This window comes from Drosophila teissieri, chromosome 3R (genome assembly GCF_016746235.2).
Source record: "Drosophila teissieri strain GT53w chromosome 3R, Prin_Dtei_1.1, whole genome shotgun sequence".
NCBI classification, from domain to species: domain Eukaryota; kingdom Metazoa; phylum Arthropoda; class Insecta; order Diptera; family Drosophilidae; genus Drosophila; species Drosophila teissieri.
This window is the reverse complement of record NC_053032.1, coordinates 23679620-23698327: the sequence shown is the minus strand read 5'-3', so window position 1 is coordinate 23698327 and position 18708 is coordinate 23679620. Positions and strand designations below refer to the sequence as shown.

At 46.0% G+C, this 18708-nt stretch overlaps 1 protein-coding gene across 1 annotated transcript in view; it reads right to left on the bottom strand.

The window, feature by feature from the left end:
• Window positions 1–10527, bottom strand: part of LOC122621870 (acetylcholine receptor subunit alpha-like 1) — a 51149-nt gene extending 40622 nt beyond the window's left edge. Inside the window, exon 1 of the mRNA XM_043799879.1 lies at window positions 10401–10527. The gene's annotated coding sequence lies outside the window, so the exon portion shown is untranslated. The remainder of the gene's footprint in view (window positions 1–10400) is intronic.
• Between the last annotated feature and the right edge of the window lie 8181 nt (window positions 10528–18708).

The window sequence follows — 18708 nt, the reverse complement described above, 5'->3', positions numbered from 1 at the left end:
GAACACAGTTTTTCTCTATCTGCACCCATGGCGGACTCAACTCAAAAGCAGATGCAATATAATAATGGCGGTGAGCAGCTGCAAAATTATTTATAATAAACATAATAAGCGGGCGACAGCTGTTGCCAATGGCTGTCACAGGATCTGAGGTCCTGGCTTTGGTCCTTTGGTGGATTCGGGTGTCGGGTGTGGGTGTCGGTTTCCCGATGACAGCAGCCAGCGACAGGCGAACTGCCTAATCCTTGAGACATTTTCGAGCTTAATTGCGTGTTTACCGCGCTCTTCAACCACCGCTCTTTTGCTTCAGGTGGGCTCTTCGAGGATTTAGTTTTTGTTTGGACCCCAAACACACACACACACACACACACAGACATACGCACATTTTGGCAAAACTGGGGATAATATGTTGCCCCATAAAGTATGCTACAAATTTTATACTTTCTAGCATATTTGCCGCGCATAGCACAAATTTCTGACGGTTTCGTGCCCAGTGAAAATGTGAAATATTTTATGGTTTACCCCGAAAGGAAATGTATAAAAAAGGGAGCTGCGATGATGAAGCCAAGCTGGGGAAAGGATAGAAAATACCAATCAGCGTGACTGTTGGCTGAACTCGTGCTTATCGCCGAGTTTTTGATTTGCCTTCAACTTTCCTTTCACTCGGCTCACATCCTCAACCCCTTAACCCCTGAACCCCTTAACCCCTCAGCACCAGCAGCCCAGACTTTCCATTGCCCCGAGATGAACTGAGTTTTCTTTTGAGGCAGGCTCATCCTTTCCGCGTGTCCCGGCATCGTTTTCCTTCTTTCAGTTTTCTTTATTTATTTTTTTTTTCTTTGCGGCCCGTTTTTCAGTTAGGCGCCTGCCGCGGCTCAATTATATAAATTTTTATGGGGCCCCGAAAGGAAAAATTTATGCGAACGTTCGTTTCTGTTGTTTACACAACAAAAACGTGGCCCCAGCCCCCTTGGCCCCACTTCCCCCCGCACTTCCCCTGCCCTTTCTGGCCTTTCTGCCCTTTTCTGGCTAACAAGTGTGGCGTGAATATGTCCCGAACTGGCCTGAATCGCTAACTGGGTCTCTGAAATAAGCCTTTTGCTTGAGTTACAACCCAGCGAATCTCTGTGCTACTCGTATCTCTCTGCCTCCCTGTGATTAATAGTTTTTTCATCGACATTCAGGGGTCCCAAAACGCAGAGAAAAATGGAGAATTATACAGCCCAGAAGCAACGCTTCAGTGAGCACTCAAAAGTATAAATAAATTCCATCAAGTTGCCGGAATAAAAATATACGCCCTGCAATAATTATCGTGGCTGTGTGAAAAACTTTTGTGTGCCGAAACTTTTGCTCCTCCTGCCCGGAAAATTCCCCTTTCAGTTAGTTTTATTGGCTTTGCCTGTCGTTTCTCACACTGCCCTTGACTGATATTATGCCAGGGGGATTACTTTGATGGCAGCACATGAATTACAGCCACAGTCGGCCACATAAAACTATACCCATATCGATCGGAAGGTGCTGCCACTGCCACAGCCAGTGCTACTGCCACTGCCACAGCCAGTGCTGCTGCCAATTCTACTGCAATGTGTACATCAGGTTGGCTGACTAGGCTGGCGAAAAGTTTTATTACCACGGCTGTGCGAATGCCTCGGATGTCGAGGAGGATACTTTCGGGTTTTATGCTCCGAGCGGAGTCAATGAATTGATTGATGTACGCCTGGTTGCGAGGCGAACCCGAAGCGGCATCAAAAGGCAACAACTGAGTGGCAGAGCGGCATAGAATGCGCATAAAAGGCCAAAAGGCGGAGTGGCATGAGGTATCAGTTTCGGTTGCCATTTTGGCCATTTTTAGCGGGGGGTAGGGGGGTTGGGGGGCAAGAACCCAAGCAGCTCACACATGCACATAAATTACGGGTTTACGCTGACATTTTACTATTTGCCGTCGCTGGCTTTTCATTTTTGGAGGCGAACGCACTAAAAAACCAAAGCTAATAGCCATGAGCAACTTGGCTCTCGCCGAATGGCCATGTTCGTCCCACCACACACACACACACACATGCTCACACACACACACACGCTCACACACAACTGCAGCTGGCATAAACTACAGGACTTTATGTTCTATTTGTGGGTTTTACTGTTTGCCCAAACTCTTGGCCGGGTCAAAACTTCAAACAAGCTAAAAATTAATTTAATACGCCATTTCCATGGGGCAGCGGGAAAGGCCATTGCCGATTCGCGCCGCTGGATGCGGAAAAAATGATTGTAAACGGCAAAAGTCATTGGGGCAAGCAAATGAAAATGTAAACTTAAGTGGCAAACACACGCATTTTTTCCAAACCATTTTATGTATATATAGTGTGTACGAAACGCAGGAGAAAGCTGCAAAAGGCTGGGGAAAAAACCCGTAGGAAAAGCTGGCTAAAGCAAACGAAAGCCGAACAAGCGGCAGGCAAACAAGCTCGAGCGAAAAAAGAAAAAAATACAAGAGTCTCGACTCCACTGGCAACTCACTCCATATTTTATTTAACAGTCGCTGTACGAGCACTCGACACACATTCGGCGCTAGTTTCGGCCACCATTAATTGGATGTGCCAGTTACAATGCCATCCCCAGCAGCTTTCCCTCCCAACCTGCAACATTCAACCCTCCAGCTTCCACCAGCTTCCACCTTTCAAGCCATCCTTCCAAAACAGCCCGTTCGAGCGGCACTTCAATTAAATTCAAATTAAGGCCCGAACTAAGCCCAAAACAGATGGGCAGAGATTTTCGCAGCAGTCGCAGGCAACCAAAAAGAAATGTACATCGAAAAATGTATATAAAGTTATGAATATATTATGAATATACACACACATAAAACTAGATCTATTAAAACATTTATTACTTGTGTTATACACGAAAAAATGAAATTCCACTTGGCAAATATTGCAGCAGATTGCCATACAGCTTTTGCCAACAGATTTTTCCCACAGTGCAGCACATTTGCCAGCACAAACGACTTAAATGATGCCCCAATGACGTCGCATAAATATTTCGTTATAGCCAGTCGGCGAAAAAAGCGGCGAGCGGGGCAAAAAGAGCCATCGAAATGTGGCAGCAAATCGATGCCACTTGCGCCGCTCCACGTGGCGTATGCGTAATGCAGACACGGCACGGGGCCAAGAGTCGCTTTGCCATTATGTCCGTCGCGTTATTTATGGCTGGATATCTCCATACGACTATCGCTCGGACTCTTGAGTCTCGAGACGAAGCGGCGATGATCAGCGGCTCAATTAAGTGGAAAATAACCATAAATCATGGGCGCATCATATCTCTGCAATTGAGTTTCAACTTGCATCGATTTCATGCCCCCAGGTAAAGTCTGCTATCTGATGGCTTCTTTCCTGGGTGGTTCAGGAGTCGTTGAGTCGGTTGAGTCGGTATCCGGATCTGAATCTCAATCCGAATCCGAATTCGACTGAATCAGAGGCGTTAGCTTGTCGCCCAAACACACACTCACTCACTTACTCACTCACTCACACACACATATGCACACCGAGGAAAAGAACGCGGCATTATTCGATTCTTATTGTAATCGCATGAATATATTTCTCGCATTATAATGCTCAGCTGAGCTTCAGTGGCTTTTTCCTGCGCAGTCGTTGACTTTTTGCATTTTTAATGTGTGCGAGTCCCTTTCCGCCCCTTCCGCTTTTCCCCATTTTCCCGATTTTCCCTGCGCTGCGTATCGGCGCATGTGTGTGAGTGCGTTCAATAATTTCCGCCACGGCATTTTGAGTTGGGTTCGCTGCCAAATAGAGTGTAACGTGAATGTTTGGTATATGTGTGTGTGTGTGTGTGTGTATGTTTGCCAGGCGCCATCAACTTGAAAAAGTGTCAGCAACCAAAGCCTTAAATCTCTGCCTGCCACTTTGTGTGTGCTTGTGTGTGTATTTGTATGGCACACACCTCTTCCGCCTTTCCGTTGCCAGAAAATCGCATTTGTATCACTGCATTTGGCATTTTCCGTTTTCCATTTCAGCCCGCTGCCCCCCGCGCCCTTCGCCATTCGCCTTTCGCCATTGCCCACCCGGCAATTTCTGCCGCCTAACAAACCGGAAGGAAGTAAGTTTTTAAACGCAGCCAGCCAGGCCGAGATTCAGAGATGCCAACTCTCGCCCGTGGGGCACGATACTGTGATGCTGTACTGTGATGCTGACTGCGGTTTTCCACCTTATCCAGGCACGGCTTTTTTCCCAGTTTTCCTCCAGCTTCTGCACAGCTTTTCCACCTCGCTCGCTTACAACCCGCTTACACTCCGGCATTTCAGCATTTCGGCATTCAAGATAGTTTATTACGTTGCACGCGCGAATTGCACTGCTTCCAGCCAGCGAACCGAATTCATCCAGTCCAAAAGCGAAATTGGCCATTGAGACCAAAGGGGCCAAAAGGCTCCAATTTAAGGCCTGCCCCATTCTTTGGATGCTGGATGCTGCGCTATTAAAATGTACCTTTTTGGCCAGCCCCCGTCGATAGCAGTCAACTGCAAGGCACTGGCAGTTGGGCTTTAACCATTTTTGATAAACTTTTCGTAAGGTCCTTGTGGCGGTGGCTGCCATACAATTTGACAGCTTCCCGGGGTCTCTTACCACCAAACTTGTTGGTCTTCAGCGGGAAAACTTTTGCCACTGTGTGTGGGTGGAAAAGCCATCCCCGAAAACGAGCCCCACTCATTACATGCAAGATGGGCCGTGGCCAACCCTTTCGGAAGCAATTTGCTACCCCCTTAAGTCATTTAAATACACTTTAAACTACAGGCGGGCTTAAGCGGAGGAATCGCGGTGGCCAGCAGTCCAGGAGTCCAAAAGTCCGGGAGTCCAGGGGTTTTGCAACGCAAAAGTATCCGTGTCGAAATCATTTCGAGAACCCGCATGAATGCGAATTGCTGTGACTGGTGCGAAAGATATATATTTTATATAAACGGAGACCGAGGAAATTAAAGTGGTTTTCTTTTTCGGATTTTGGGGGTTGGCTTTTCTACGTCCGTATAAGTCTCGGTGGGTGTATCTGTGTGTGTGAGTGAGCATCTGAGTACGATATTTCGGAAATTACTTTGCCCTGCTGGTGGTGGTTGCTGTGGTAACGCTGACACCACTCTGGACTCCGGACTTTGAAGTTCGCCGGGGTTGGGAGATCCTTCTACCTGAAGCTGAAACTGGGGGCATGAACTTCCGCTCGCCGACATTTGGCAAATTGACATTTTTATTTTTGCCACACAATACTTTTTCAGTTGTTTCGTGCATTTCCAGGGCTTTCAGTTTCCCAGTTGCCGCCATCAACCACCCACCACCCACCTGCCCGGAATATTCGTCTAAATGAAAACTCGCAGCCACCTTTTGTCCGGCAGTGGGAAAAAAAGAAAGAAAATCCGTTGGAAATTTGAAAAGGGGTTCGTTTCATTTTTATTCCCCAATCTTTTTTTCTTGCCGCTGCTGCTCTTGGCCTTTGTCTTTCGTGCGTGTCTCGATTACTCCTTTTGGTCCTTTGGTCCTTTCTGCTCCCCCCCCTAGCTCCCCTTGCTCCCCGCTGCTACCTCTGCTCCTTCAGCCCATTCATTTCAGTTCCACTCTTTCGCCTGTGTGTGAGTGAATGGCTTTCATGCTGGCGCCATTTCATGCTGCTGCCTAAAAAGTGTTGAATGAAAGCGTCTTGAGCCTATTATGCCATAGCCTATATTTAGACGACTGTGCTCGGTGCCGTGTTATCGTGCAATTTTCATACTGCCCCCCTACCCCCGCGACTTTCTTTCTCTCTCAGGAGAAAGCATTTCCTGAGATTGGGCTTAAAGGGTTGACAAAAAAAACATGACACCATCTAAGACACTAATTCCGGAATTTGGCCTGCAACGGCAGAGTAGAAAGTAGCAAATGTGTAAAGTGGCAATCGTTTTAAGAGGAAGAGAGTGCCAAAATATTTGGAAAATAGTTGACACTCGTTTATACAAATAAGTTAAGTTTATTAAAGTGAAATTTTTGTAAAATAACTTAATTTAATGCCTGCTCAAGGCCAAGACTTCATGTCAATCATTTTTATGGTCACCGAAATGACAAAACTCATGTATTTACATTTTCATGGCCCAGCTTATGAATCGAATGGGCTTGGAAGCAGCCACTAAACCTCCACTTCTGGGCCAATTTGATTATGGTTTATGCATAGACATACGCTGCTCGTATGGGTAAATACGAGTATGTACCCATGCATCTGTCTGTGTAAGTCAGTTGTCCAATATGGCACACACACATACATACATAACAGAACTTGTAATAGATATGCACATAAAACTTTTGGGAACACGAAATTCTCTCGTCCTTCCATCCGTAGCTCCTCTTTTATGCAGAACGAGTCGCTTGGAGTACTTGTCTTTTTCATTTTTTGTCGGTGGCTGCATACATTTGCGTATAATTTTACAATGTCATTCAAATTCAAGCAACATCAATAAAATCTTGGATCGCTTCTTGAATATATTTATATACATGCTGGTGCCCTATTTATTTTCGCCTCTTAAAACGATGAGGAAAAAGGAAAAAGGGAGAATTGCATGCAAAAAACAAACAGAGCAGCGTGCATATGGGAAATGGCGCAACATTTTATAGCGCCAACTTATAAAAAATATAATGGCAGGATGGGGGCAGGATGCGCGAGGCGAGGACCAACTTATAGTTGATATGCCACCGAGCGACCCTATAGCAACTTCGACTTCTTAGATTAACTGCCAAGCACACACACACACGCACACACACAGTTAAGAAAAAAGCGAAGCAGATGAAGATAGAGAAAAGAGGAGTGAGGGAGAAAGGGAGAGAGGAGAAAAGGACATCGACGGAAGTCTGGTTGTCCTTGTCATCATTTGGTGCTGGCAAAAAAGGAAATTTTTGGCAAAATGCGAAAAACAAGTAAACGGAATTTGACAAACAATTTCAATAAATTTCTGCAAATAACTGACAGAGCCAGCGAAACAGAGAGAGAAAGAGAGCAAAAGAAAGAGCGAAAGAGAGAGAGAGAGAGGGCAGACAAAATGGCTGACGACGAGGAGTTCAAAACGAAATTAAGAAGAGGAAGTCAGGCGAGCGGAAGGGATAACAAGTCGAATGTTGCGTTGACAATATTAGTTGATGTTCCGCACAAACACAAACAGAGCGAGCACACGCACACACAAACACACACACACACACATAGTGGATGTTATTCCAGGAAAAGGATCTGCGGAGCGGGCTGAAGCGGCGGCCATGTCATATCGTAGTTCATTGGTTTGCCTGTCAGCTGTCAGCACGTAAGCCGCTCGTTCGAGCGACTTTGCCCCTCTGTCTCTATCTCTGTACCTCTCCCTCTCCCTGCCGCTCTGCTTGCGATTTTGTTGACCAGGACCCATCGCTCTATCTGCCGAGTCCTTTGGCAGATTCGTTAGCCCCTGGTCCGTGGACTAAGGCCCATCTGCTTGGCCGCTGCTCCTTGGAATGTCATGACATGTCAACATTTAACACTTTGTCCTTTTGCTAGCCGAGGTCCTTTCCTCCTGCCAAACTTTTCCTGTTACTCTGCTCTGCAGCATTTTTTCCTGATTTTTTTCTTTCCCCTTTTCTCCCCTTTTTTTTTTGTTGGTTGGTTGCGACAAAAATTTGTCACACGAGCAAAATGTTATCGAAGGCATATTACATGCTGTGCTTCTGGCTTATGAATTACGAGTTACGAGTTGCGAGTTGCGAGTTGCGAGTACATTGCATAACTGTGGGGGAAAATGGGTGGCAGGAACGAGGATGACTGAAACGTAGATTGGATTTTGGCTGGATGTAATTCGAATGCGGCAGTGACTACCCACTGCTGACGGCCAAGTGAAGTGAAGTGAACGTGAAAATATTTAACCCAAATTCATGGCTTTTTATCGACGGCAGAGACGGTCCTCGTATCCTGTGATATCCTGTGATACGAGGACTACCCGCCGCATTGATTTTATTTCCATTTATGTTATGGAGCGGGTTGCTTTGTGAGCTGAGCTGTGAGTTTGCCGATGCCCCCGGGGCAGAAAGCCAGAAAGCCACCCATCGGAGCAATTTCTCGAGTCTCTACTGACGCACCGACTGCAATCAGAGATCAAACTAGCCAAAGGCAAGATGGCACTCCACTTGATTGCCAATAATAATCGCTGCTTCCTTGGCTCCTGGCCCAAACGTGCCTCCAGTTAGTCGCAATCACAGAGGAAGACACTTGAGCGGTGGAGATGCAGCCACAGAAAAAAATAAATCGGAAAATTGGCCACTTTTTCACATTGAAATAAACCTACTTCCTTATATTCATGTCTCGTAGTTTACCCCGTTTGATGTGCATTTCTTGTCTATGCCGAACTGCGATTCCTCTTAGCAGAAACCAAATTTATAAAAATATTTAAGCTATATGCTCCTCATTTCAATCATAAGCATGGCTAAACATATTGTATGAGTTATTTAGTACCTATTCACGCAGTACTTTTGCCCAGTGTGCGCGATAAGGAGTTTCAAGTTCGTCCTGGCAACTAGCAAAACACAAAACACAAAACTTTAAGTGCGCTCATAAAATGTTGTACATTTTATTACGATACCTAAGCAGACGCACAGACACACGATGACACACAATGGCATACAGCTACGTAATTATGATACAAGTTCAGCTGAAATCATATAAAAATTTATAACTCAAATGCTGATGGTGGCGACAACAACAACATTGGGGGCATTATGCATGGTTTATTCTTCGCTAAGCCGCAACAACGGCGACGAGATGCGACGAGAGGAGGGTTTTTGTTTAGGGTTCGAGTTGGGCATCTATTTTTATGCGACAACGTTACATTTTTTATGAGCGCCTAATAGTATGCAGTGTGTATTACGTATACGCCCCGTTTTGTAGTGTCAAGGTGTTCGACGTTCCCAGTTACCCACCACCTACCACCCACCACCCCCCATTCAACCCAGTGGCATTCGGTTTGGCTCAGGGACCCATAGACGGTGCTAAAATTAAACCAGACGTGGCCTGCGTTTCGCAGCACCACAGCAACACGTGCACTTTGGGCCATTGTTGTCATCGCCGTTGATGAGCGCGAAAATCTCAATTTTCCCTGCAGTACAATTTGTCAGGGGCTTTTGCTTTTGCTTTCGTTTTCGCTTTCGTTTAATCCCGCCTTGTTTCTCTAGTTTTTTTCACGGCTTTTTTGCTTGTCGATGCAACTCAGTCTCTGGCGAAATTTGCCTACAATGATAATGTTGCTGACAGCCAACGGCTTCGATGCGCGCCTGTGGTTTGTCGTTGGCAGAAGCAGCAGCAACAACTCTGCTGTTATCCTTTTATGCATTTTAATTTCCACAAGCACACAGGCACACACACACACAGAGGCAGACACACATGTATCCTAGCAGTAGGCTGGCACACGTGCGTGGCAGCACCCGTGGGTGTTTTTTCCCAGAGTGTTTGTGTGTGTGTGTGTGAGTGTGCGGCGATCATAAAAGCATCGCATTAGAAATTATACGACTGTCGCTGGCAGAGCCACGCAGATACGGCAACATATAGTATCTGCACAGACACGGACACAGCTACAGCTACAGATACAAATGCTGATACAAGTACACACAGATACACAAATACACGAGCACAGACAGAGTGTGCTGGGGAATTCATTAGCACGTCTCTCGCTGAAAGTTTGCCCACGTCACGCTGTCGCAACTTTAAAGTGCCTGTTTCCCATTCCAATTCCCCAGTCCATTGCCATTCGCATCCCCAAGTCCCCCTCCTCACCCCCCACCCTCTATTTTTTTTTTAGCCCCCTGCGTGTGCTTATCATAAATTCATATGTGCGAAGCTCCACTGTGGATGTGTGTTTGTGTTTTATTAACATTTTGGGTGCATTAACCTGACAGCTAATGGGCAGGCGTAGGCCCGAGTCGCAGGCACAGATTTTCACATTTTCACATTTTCCATTGGCCTCCGGATACGGAGGCTCCGGCTGGCAAGATTGACACGAGATCACGTAATGGTCGTGGGAAATTCTCGGAAGTAACTTGTAAAGATGGGATAATTGAGTTTCGCGTCGGAGGCTATCTGCGCAGCTCCTTGAGGGGCCAACTTCCCCAACAAATTATTGACAATTATGAAAACGTTTTCATGGCAACTGTGTTATCTTCAAATGTGAGGTGTGCTTCAAGATTTATGCTTTATGTACTTGATAGTAAGGGAAAGGCAACCTATGACTAGCAAATAATTACGATAAAAAGTTCTGGCTAGTCGCTATCATATTTTCATATCCTTTGCGTTCTTTCAGCTATGCATTTTTATATTTTCCATAGTTTTAAGGACCTTTACTACATTTGCGATTTATACATTATTGTTTTCTCTGCACTTACCGTTGCTGCACAGCGCGTTGCATTGCCTACCGATGACAGGCCGTCGTAGCGTCGCCGACGACCGGAATGCTGATGTTGCAGGTTGCAGTGTTGCTGCTGCGTTGTTGCTGCTGCTGCGCCGCCGTCGTCGTCGCCAGAATTGTTGTTGCTGCTGCTGCTGCCCGGCTCCTCGATTAGTTGCTGAGTGGCGAGCAATGGGCAGCTGCCGGCCACGCCCACAGCGCCCAACAGCCCGCTGCTGCTGCTGCTGCAGTTGCTGATGTTGCAGTTGCAGTTGCTGCCGCTGCTGCTGCTGTTGCTGCTGCTGCTGTTGCTGTTGCTGCTGCTGCGCCGTCGTCGTCTGCGATGGCGATGATGCGGGTGGTGTTGTCGCTGGCGTTGATTGTGACGACGGCAGCGTTGCTGTTGCGCCGCGGCGTCTATTGTAATGGCAGCTATGGTGCTGCTTTACAGCAGCACACCACCTGTCCACGGAGGGTGTCCTGCTCCTAGTTGCTTCTCTTGCCAGATGTTGCTCCTGCCGCTCAGTGTTGCTGCTGCTGTTGCTGCTTCTGCTGCTGTTGCTGTTGCCACATGCCTTGAGCTGTTGCGTCAGTTGCTCGCTAACGATGACAATTCCATGAACATGCTCTCTGGGTCTTCCTTCCTGTCCCTGATGTTTCTCTTTTGGGTTTTGCTTAAATTCCTGATTACGTTTTTGTTGCTGGCAGCACTTTGTTGTGGTTGTTTCTTCGCTTTTGATGGTGATGTTTCGAAGCAATTCCAGTTAGCAGTCTTGAATGTTGTTGTCGCTGCAAGAGTTGGCCAAAGAAACAGGACGAAAACTTAATGGAATGTGTCAATTGGAAACTGAAAGAAGGTTGACAGACTCCCTTTCTTGAGACTGTTTAAAAGTCATCAAATACACTTATTTTGCAAACAAAAAAATAGTACAAGTTGGAAGTGTGACTGTTGGCATGCTTGCAAAATGGTAATAGTAATCATGGCCAAACATTAATGAATATAATACCATCAATTAGCCTAACAACGGCTGCTGGCAGCAGAACAGCATCAGAACACCCAAATGGAATTAACCAAAAACAGTTGCCAAGTTGTCGAGGACCAGAGCCCGTCTCCTGGCCATTTGGCACACTTCCTATCGCGAGTTGGCTAAGGTCGCCAGTCGGCAGTGAAGGGGGTCTGGTCTGATGCGATTATGGCCATATCTGGCGGCATCAGCATGAATATGTTATAAACGATGCGAAATCGGAATGGTAACAATTTATATTGGAAAAGCGTTCCGATGCGGAAACGAATTTTGTGTAAATTATAGATTTTTTCCTCGGCTGCCGCGGCTGGTTGCCCGGCTGCCCGGTTGCCTGGCAATTTATCGTATTTGAGTTTTGGCTGGCAATGATAATTTATATATATCTGTATAGTATGTACCGACTTTTATATGTGCCAACATGCCGTATCTGTGTGTATCTGATTCGTTCTGGCCTGGTCTGGTCTGGTCTGATTCGGTCTGGTTTGGTCTGGGCTTTTGAGGGGCCACGCCCAGTTGACAAATTGCCAGGGGAAAATTAAATATTTTTTTTTTGTGTTTTGCAGTTGTTAAATTGCAATAACGCTGAACGGGCGCAATTTCGTAAGAATATTCGTTTGCACAAACTTTGGCAATACCGATTTAAGCCAAACTTGAATGGCAGCTTTTAAAGTCGGCAATGGGGCAAAGTTCGTGTGGCGTCCAATTTATTATTGCTTTCCATTCAGTAATTGAGGACTGCAATTAAAAGTCACAAAATGCACAACGGAGCAGAAAATGTTGGGCCATTTAAACGAACAAAATGTGCAGTGGGTACATTTGAAATGCTAAAAGGAGTCCAAATGTGGAATGCAAATGACAAAGCCAGGATAAAGTGCAAAAAGGAAAATGGCAAATGGAAAAATGGCAAAAATGTGGGCAGTAAAAAATGGATGATGAGGAGCGGGGAGCAAGGAGCAGGGAGCTGGAAGCCGGGAGCTGGGAGTTGGAAGTGAAAATGGAAATGGAATGAAAAGCTTGCAACTCTTAATGAGTGCGCTGACATAAAAATAATTATGAATTAAAGCCCAAGTTGTTTTGGTTATTTTGTGTGTGTCTGTGTGTGCTGCTGGTGGGTTTTAGAATGCCTTTCAGTTGGCTCATAATTCAAATGCATGTTAAACAAATAGAAGCGGGGATGGCTACAAAGGACGAGCGGCCAGGACGAGACACAGTTGTCAACGAACTCGGCTGGGATCTGTGCCGGGTCCAGTTCGTTTCATTGTCTCCAGAAATGCGACGTCATCGTCAGACGTCGTTGCTGTCGTTGCTGCCGATGTTGCTGCTGCTGTAGCTGTTGTTGCTGCTGCTGTTGCTGTTGTTGCTGCTGTCGTCGGCTGGCGCCCGTTGTCTGTCTGCATTTTCATTTGTGGCGCATAAAGAGCAGGAGCCGAGGAGGCGCAAGAGCTGCCAGCAAATGTCCATCAGCCAGCAGCACACCACCAACAGCACCAGCAGCACCACTACTACCACCAACAGCGACATCGATGCTTCCGTATCTTTGGGCATCTGTGAGCATCTCTGGGTGCCTCCATGTGGCTTTGTGTGTGTGCGTGGAGCATGGAGCATCGAGCTTGGAGCATAAAGGAGCAGCGAACTGGGAACAGCCAGCCGGCAATGCGGGCAGTTGGCTTGAAAATAAAAATGCCATGCTGCTGAATGGAGATGGAGTAGTATTCTTTTGTAGGCACTGCGGGTCGGCTAAGTGCATCGCCGGCCACAATGATTCGGCACCAGATTTCTGGCGGAAAGATAGCGAAGCGCATAATGCACTCGGGAGTTGGCGCTTAAAGCCCAGATTGAATGCGGTAGCACGTTCTGGCCAAGTGCGGCTCCACGCCGGGGAATCCCGACTAATGAGCTGGCTTAAATATTTAGCCAGACGGCGGAAACTGGAAATTGAATGCTATAAATTGTGGTTCACAGCGACAGAGCAATTCCAGGCTGACTGCAAACCCAAATCGAATTTCGCTTCCTGAGGTATTTCAAATATATTTCTTCCATCTGCGGTGCACAATATTTGGGTATAAACTGTAGCTGATTCCTTTGCATATTGATTTCTGCTTAAGAGGAGTAAGTTTTTCGCCGAGCACTTGGTTTATTTTATAAATTGTTTGCTCAAATTTCCGTTTCCACTGTGCATCGCTGAAATAACAATTGTGACGGCAACTTTTGTGCGAGCTACTTGCAACTCGCTTAATTTTGTTTGCGCTGCACAAACTACTTAAGCGTGCAGCAGGATGAAAGGACCAGCGGGTCATCGACTGAGACAATTGTGCCACGCTCCCTCCGAGATAATACATCAATTTCAAATTATTTGCAGAGCTCCTCTCCGTTTGCCGGGCTCAATGGACACGGGTGGCTTGTTGGCTGGCTGGCTGGCTGACTGGCGGGCGTGACACTTGCCGGCCAATATAAATAAACACTCGATATTCAATTTAGCAACGATTCATCAGCATATTGCCGTGGTGTGGGTCGTTTTCGAGGGTGGTGGAGCTTGGGAGCTTGGGAACTCGAGAACTTGAGATGGCAACAAAAGGCGCTCAGACGGAGACCAAAAATCAACTTCAAAAAAGGCAAATATTTGCGCAACAACAAGACGATGGCGCTGCCTGGATAGTATATGTATATAAATGTACACACGCACACAAGTATATATACATGTATATATATAAAAAGTAACATTTGTGTGTCAGGACAAAGACAATGGCACACAAAAACGAGGCAGAACAGGCAACTAAGCAAGTGGGAATTTGCGTTAAAAACAATAACAACGAAAACAAAAAGCAAAAACGAAAATGAAAATAAAAGAAAAGCAGGGAAAGCAGGGAAAGCAAGCCGAAGGAGACTGTCTGTCTGACTGGCTGTCTGACTGACTGGCTGACTGGTTGGATGGCTGGCTTACGGGGCGTATGGGTAATGTGCTACCTTGCAGGTAGCAGGTGACTGCAGGTGGATGGGGCAGGAATGCGGCGTGGGTGCGGGGGAAGCAACTGAAGGAGGCGACTGGCGAAACTGGGATAACAGGTCGGAGCGTATTCATTAGAGCAAACGAGAAAAACGTTTGAGGTAATAATAAAACGAGAAAATCAACACAAAGGCAGCCCAGACATGTGAGCCTAGCGAAGTCAACATTTGTTTACACGAGTCACTGAATTGTGATTAAATTAGCAGGCATACCATTAAAAGGTAGCGATGTGACGTTTTAAAATGTATCTCAGCATTTGCAATCTATCAGATGGAACATATGGGTTTTTTTAATGAAACATTTTGGCACTCACTGAACTTTTTAGGTAAATGTGTATATAGGAAAACATATAATATGATAATTTAAGGACGAACATTTTTATTGACATTTGTGTGGCACAGTTTTCAATCACAATGCTAATTCCTGTAAATACAAATATCCCATATGTTCCCAGCATTTGATAGTTCTTTCTCGGCAATATCAGGACATGGGTCTGGCATAAACACGGGGCTTGCCTTCGCCTCAATACTCAAGTACAGTGAGCTCGTCGCACACTGACACACATTTCCGATGCCCCTGTTCGCCCGTCCGCCCGTCCGTCCGTCTGTTTGCCTGTCTGTCCGTCTGCCTGTCCGCCTGTCTGCCTTTTTGTATGTCTGCCTGGCTGGGGCGTTGAACGCTGCCGCAGTTTGGAGCAACAGTTAAGCAGGAATCGGGTGGCACACACATTTTGGGAGGCGTCGTGTTGCAGGGGATGTGGCTGGGCTCTGTGCTGAGGCGCCGTGACTTACATTACAGTGCTGCTGCTGTCATCAATTTTTGAGCAGGAAAAACTGTCTGAACGGACGACCGATCAACCGAACGGACCGGACTGGACCAACCGACCGACTTGGCCAAACGGATTGAGAGACGCGCGGCGGAACCGGAAACGAAACTCAATTTTTAGATGCGACACTCGGCGCCGTTTAGATTAGTTTGCTGCTGGACACCGCCTTACACTGCAATTGCTCGCTTTGGCTGAACACTGGCACACACACAGGGCGACGCGGCGAGAGGCTGATGCGGATGTGGATGCGGATGCGTATGCGGATACGTAGGCGGATGCGTATGCGGATGCGAGTGCGGATGCGGGACCGGGCTCGGACTCGCTGCTCTGCAGCAGCCGCAGATGGGAGCCGTTGGCTAGCGGGCTCATTTGCCTGCGATTCGTGGCAGCATTTTGTTGCGATTGCGATTGTTTTTTTTGGGGTTTACTACAAAATATTCGTTGGACTGGCTCTGATTTTGTGTCAGTGTAGCAGGTATTCTACGTTTATCTGTTGTATTAGTTTTGTTTTTTGTTTTTTAATTGGTTTTTTTTTTTTGTATTTTTCTTTTTCTTTTTTTGGGGCTCTGCTTTTGCTTTTCTTTGTTTGGTGAGACGCGGCGCTTGTCACTCGCTCGATGCGTACGATTTCTTCAACCCGCGGGCTCTGAGGCAACTACTGATGGCCGCCGCTGCACGGCAGACTTTTTCGCAGCTGGGGCCGCCGCCGCTGGTCCTTTGGAGTGGATGCTGCTCGGGATGTGGCCGTGTGGCGCTCGCCAACGCTCTCGCCGCCGCTCTGCGCATGCTGGGCCACAAAGCGACAAAATCGAAGAGCGGCCAGCCACCCTTTTTGCTCTGAATCTCTGAGATACAGGACCTTTCTCGCTCTCTTCGCGTGGCAGGTCCTTTGGCATGCTGGTAAGCACGCAATGGGCTCTGGTTCTCAAGCAGTCGCAGCCTTCATGTTTGGTAATTTCTTGGACAAGCCTGAAAGTAGGCAATTCCTTTTAACAGAGCGCTGATAAGTAGGCAATAGATTTTGGTAGGAAACGAAGTGTTTGCATTTTCGTCCTTGGACGTATTTCTTTAAAGAAACTGCTGTTTGTGTTATTTTATTCAATTAATTTTGTAATTTTTGTTCCATTAGCAAAATAAAAATAATAAACTCTCTTCGCTGTGCACTCTCTTATCTGCAACTCCAAAAGGGCGTTTTACTTTCAGCCACATGGCAAAAGTCTACAAACCGAGAGCATCCTTCGCCCAACACTCACTCTTCCGCTTGAAAGTGTCTCTTTTCTTGTTTTTTTTTGTTGTCTCTCATGGGTTTTTCGGCCACCACCTCTCAGCTTCCCACAAATTGGTAGCGAGAAACTCCAGGGGACTTGTGTCGCCGCGAGTTCGGCGGACAAAAACCAGCCTGGCTAATAATTTACATATAGGGCGTGGATTTTTCTCCGGCCGAAAAACTCTCCAGCGGCGATGAATGCGTGTGCTCCTTAATCAGAGCAATCGCTGCCACCCACCGCCCGTCCTTGACACACCCCCGCCGCCCATACCGCCCATACCGCCCATGCCGCACTCACCACCCACCACCGCCCCGGGTGTCCAGTGGCATTTGTTTGTTTATTTCGAAACATTGTTGTCCTTATTTCGGCATGCCTTTTGTTAGCCCTCTGCATTTTCAGGGAAGAGAGCCAGGCGAAAGAGAGCGAGTTTCATTATGCGTGTGAATGAATTTTATTTGGCAACAATGTTTGTGCATGCGTGTGTGTGCGCGTGTGTGTGTGTGTGCGTGCTTGTACATATGGGTGCAAATGGATTTGATGTAAATTGCAATTTTATGCGTATTTTCATTTCGTTTGCGCTCCTCGTCCTCCGACTTTTCCCTCCGTTTTCCCTCCGTTTTCCCTCTGTTTTCCATCTTCCTGTTTCTGTTTTTCTGTTCCCGTTTCTGCTCCTGTGTCCTGCCGCCGTGTCCTGCTGTGCGTGTAATTGATAATGGTCTCGATTGTGGTTACTCCGCCCAGCCCGCCCACATTTCGCCAACAACCTTTTTCTCTTTATCTTCGCTGTTTTTGTTTCTCCCTTCTGTGTTTGGCTTTCATTTGTCTGTGTGTTGCGGGCGAATTTTTGACAAAATGTGTGCCCTGCCACTTTGTGGGACATGCGATTGGTTTCTGTTCCCGTTTCTGCCTCAGTTGCAACGCATTCCACTCGCATGTTGGCCGGCCAAATTGGCCAGCTACCCTATTTATTTGCACTCAAACACGTGGCAATATTTACAATTGAAACTCGCCCTATGCCAACTGCATTTTTGTTGCTCAAAATCCGTGCGACAATCGAATAGCTAGTTTGGGCATTTTATTTTGGGAGTGTATTGATTAGCATGTTATAACTTTTTGACTATGACCAATGTTTTTGATATATTTCAGTGTTCAGTAAACTCGTTAAAATCTTTTTTGACCTGCAAAACGCTGATATTGATGATTTCGTCATCATTTTTATAAAGAACGTCATAGAGACATAATAAAAACACTTTTTTATAGCTTTTTATCAATACTAAATATTTATATTATATTTGGGTAAAGGATAGAAAAAAAATTATTTTTTTTAATTTTCGCATTTTTTATAAGGGGTACCATCATTAAATTTTGCAAAAAATGGACAAAAAATATACTTCCCAAATTTGAACTCCTGCCGATTAGGAATTTAATTACAAGTTCAACGACATATGCCATTCCATATTTGGACCCATGCGATAATTGATATGAAATCTCCCATGCGATTTTTGGAATGAAATCTCCCATGCGATATTTAATATGAAATCTCCCATGCGATTTTTGGTATGAAATCTCCCATGCGATTTTTGGTATGAAATCTCCCATGCGATATTTTATATGAAATCTCCCATGCGATATTTAATAAGAAAACTCCCATGCGATTTTTGGTATGAAATCTCCCATGCGATATTTAATATGAAATCTCCGGTTAGTTTATCTGGGGGTTAGTTTTTCTGCCGGTTAGTTTTTCTGGAGGTTAGTTTATCTGGGGGTTAGTTTTACTGGGGGTTAGTTGATCTGGAGGTTAGTTTATCTGTCGGTTAGTTTATCTGGAGGTTAGTTTATCTGGGTGTTAGTTTATCTGGAGGTTACTGTATCTCCCGGTTAGTTTATCTGCCGGTTGTTTTATCTTGGGGTTAGGTTATCTGGACGATAGTTTATCTGGACGATAATTTGCATGCCGGTTAGTTTATCTGCGGATATCGCATGGGAGATTCCATATCACATATCGCATGGGAGTTTCCATACCAGAATTCGCATGGAAGATTTCATATCAAAAATCGCATGGGAGATTTCATATGAAATATCGCATGGGAGATTTCATACCAAAAATCGCATGGGAGATTTCATATAAAATATCGCTTGGGAGATTTCATACCAAAAATCGCATGGGAGAATTCATACCAAAA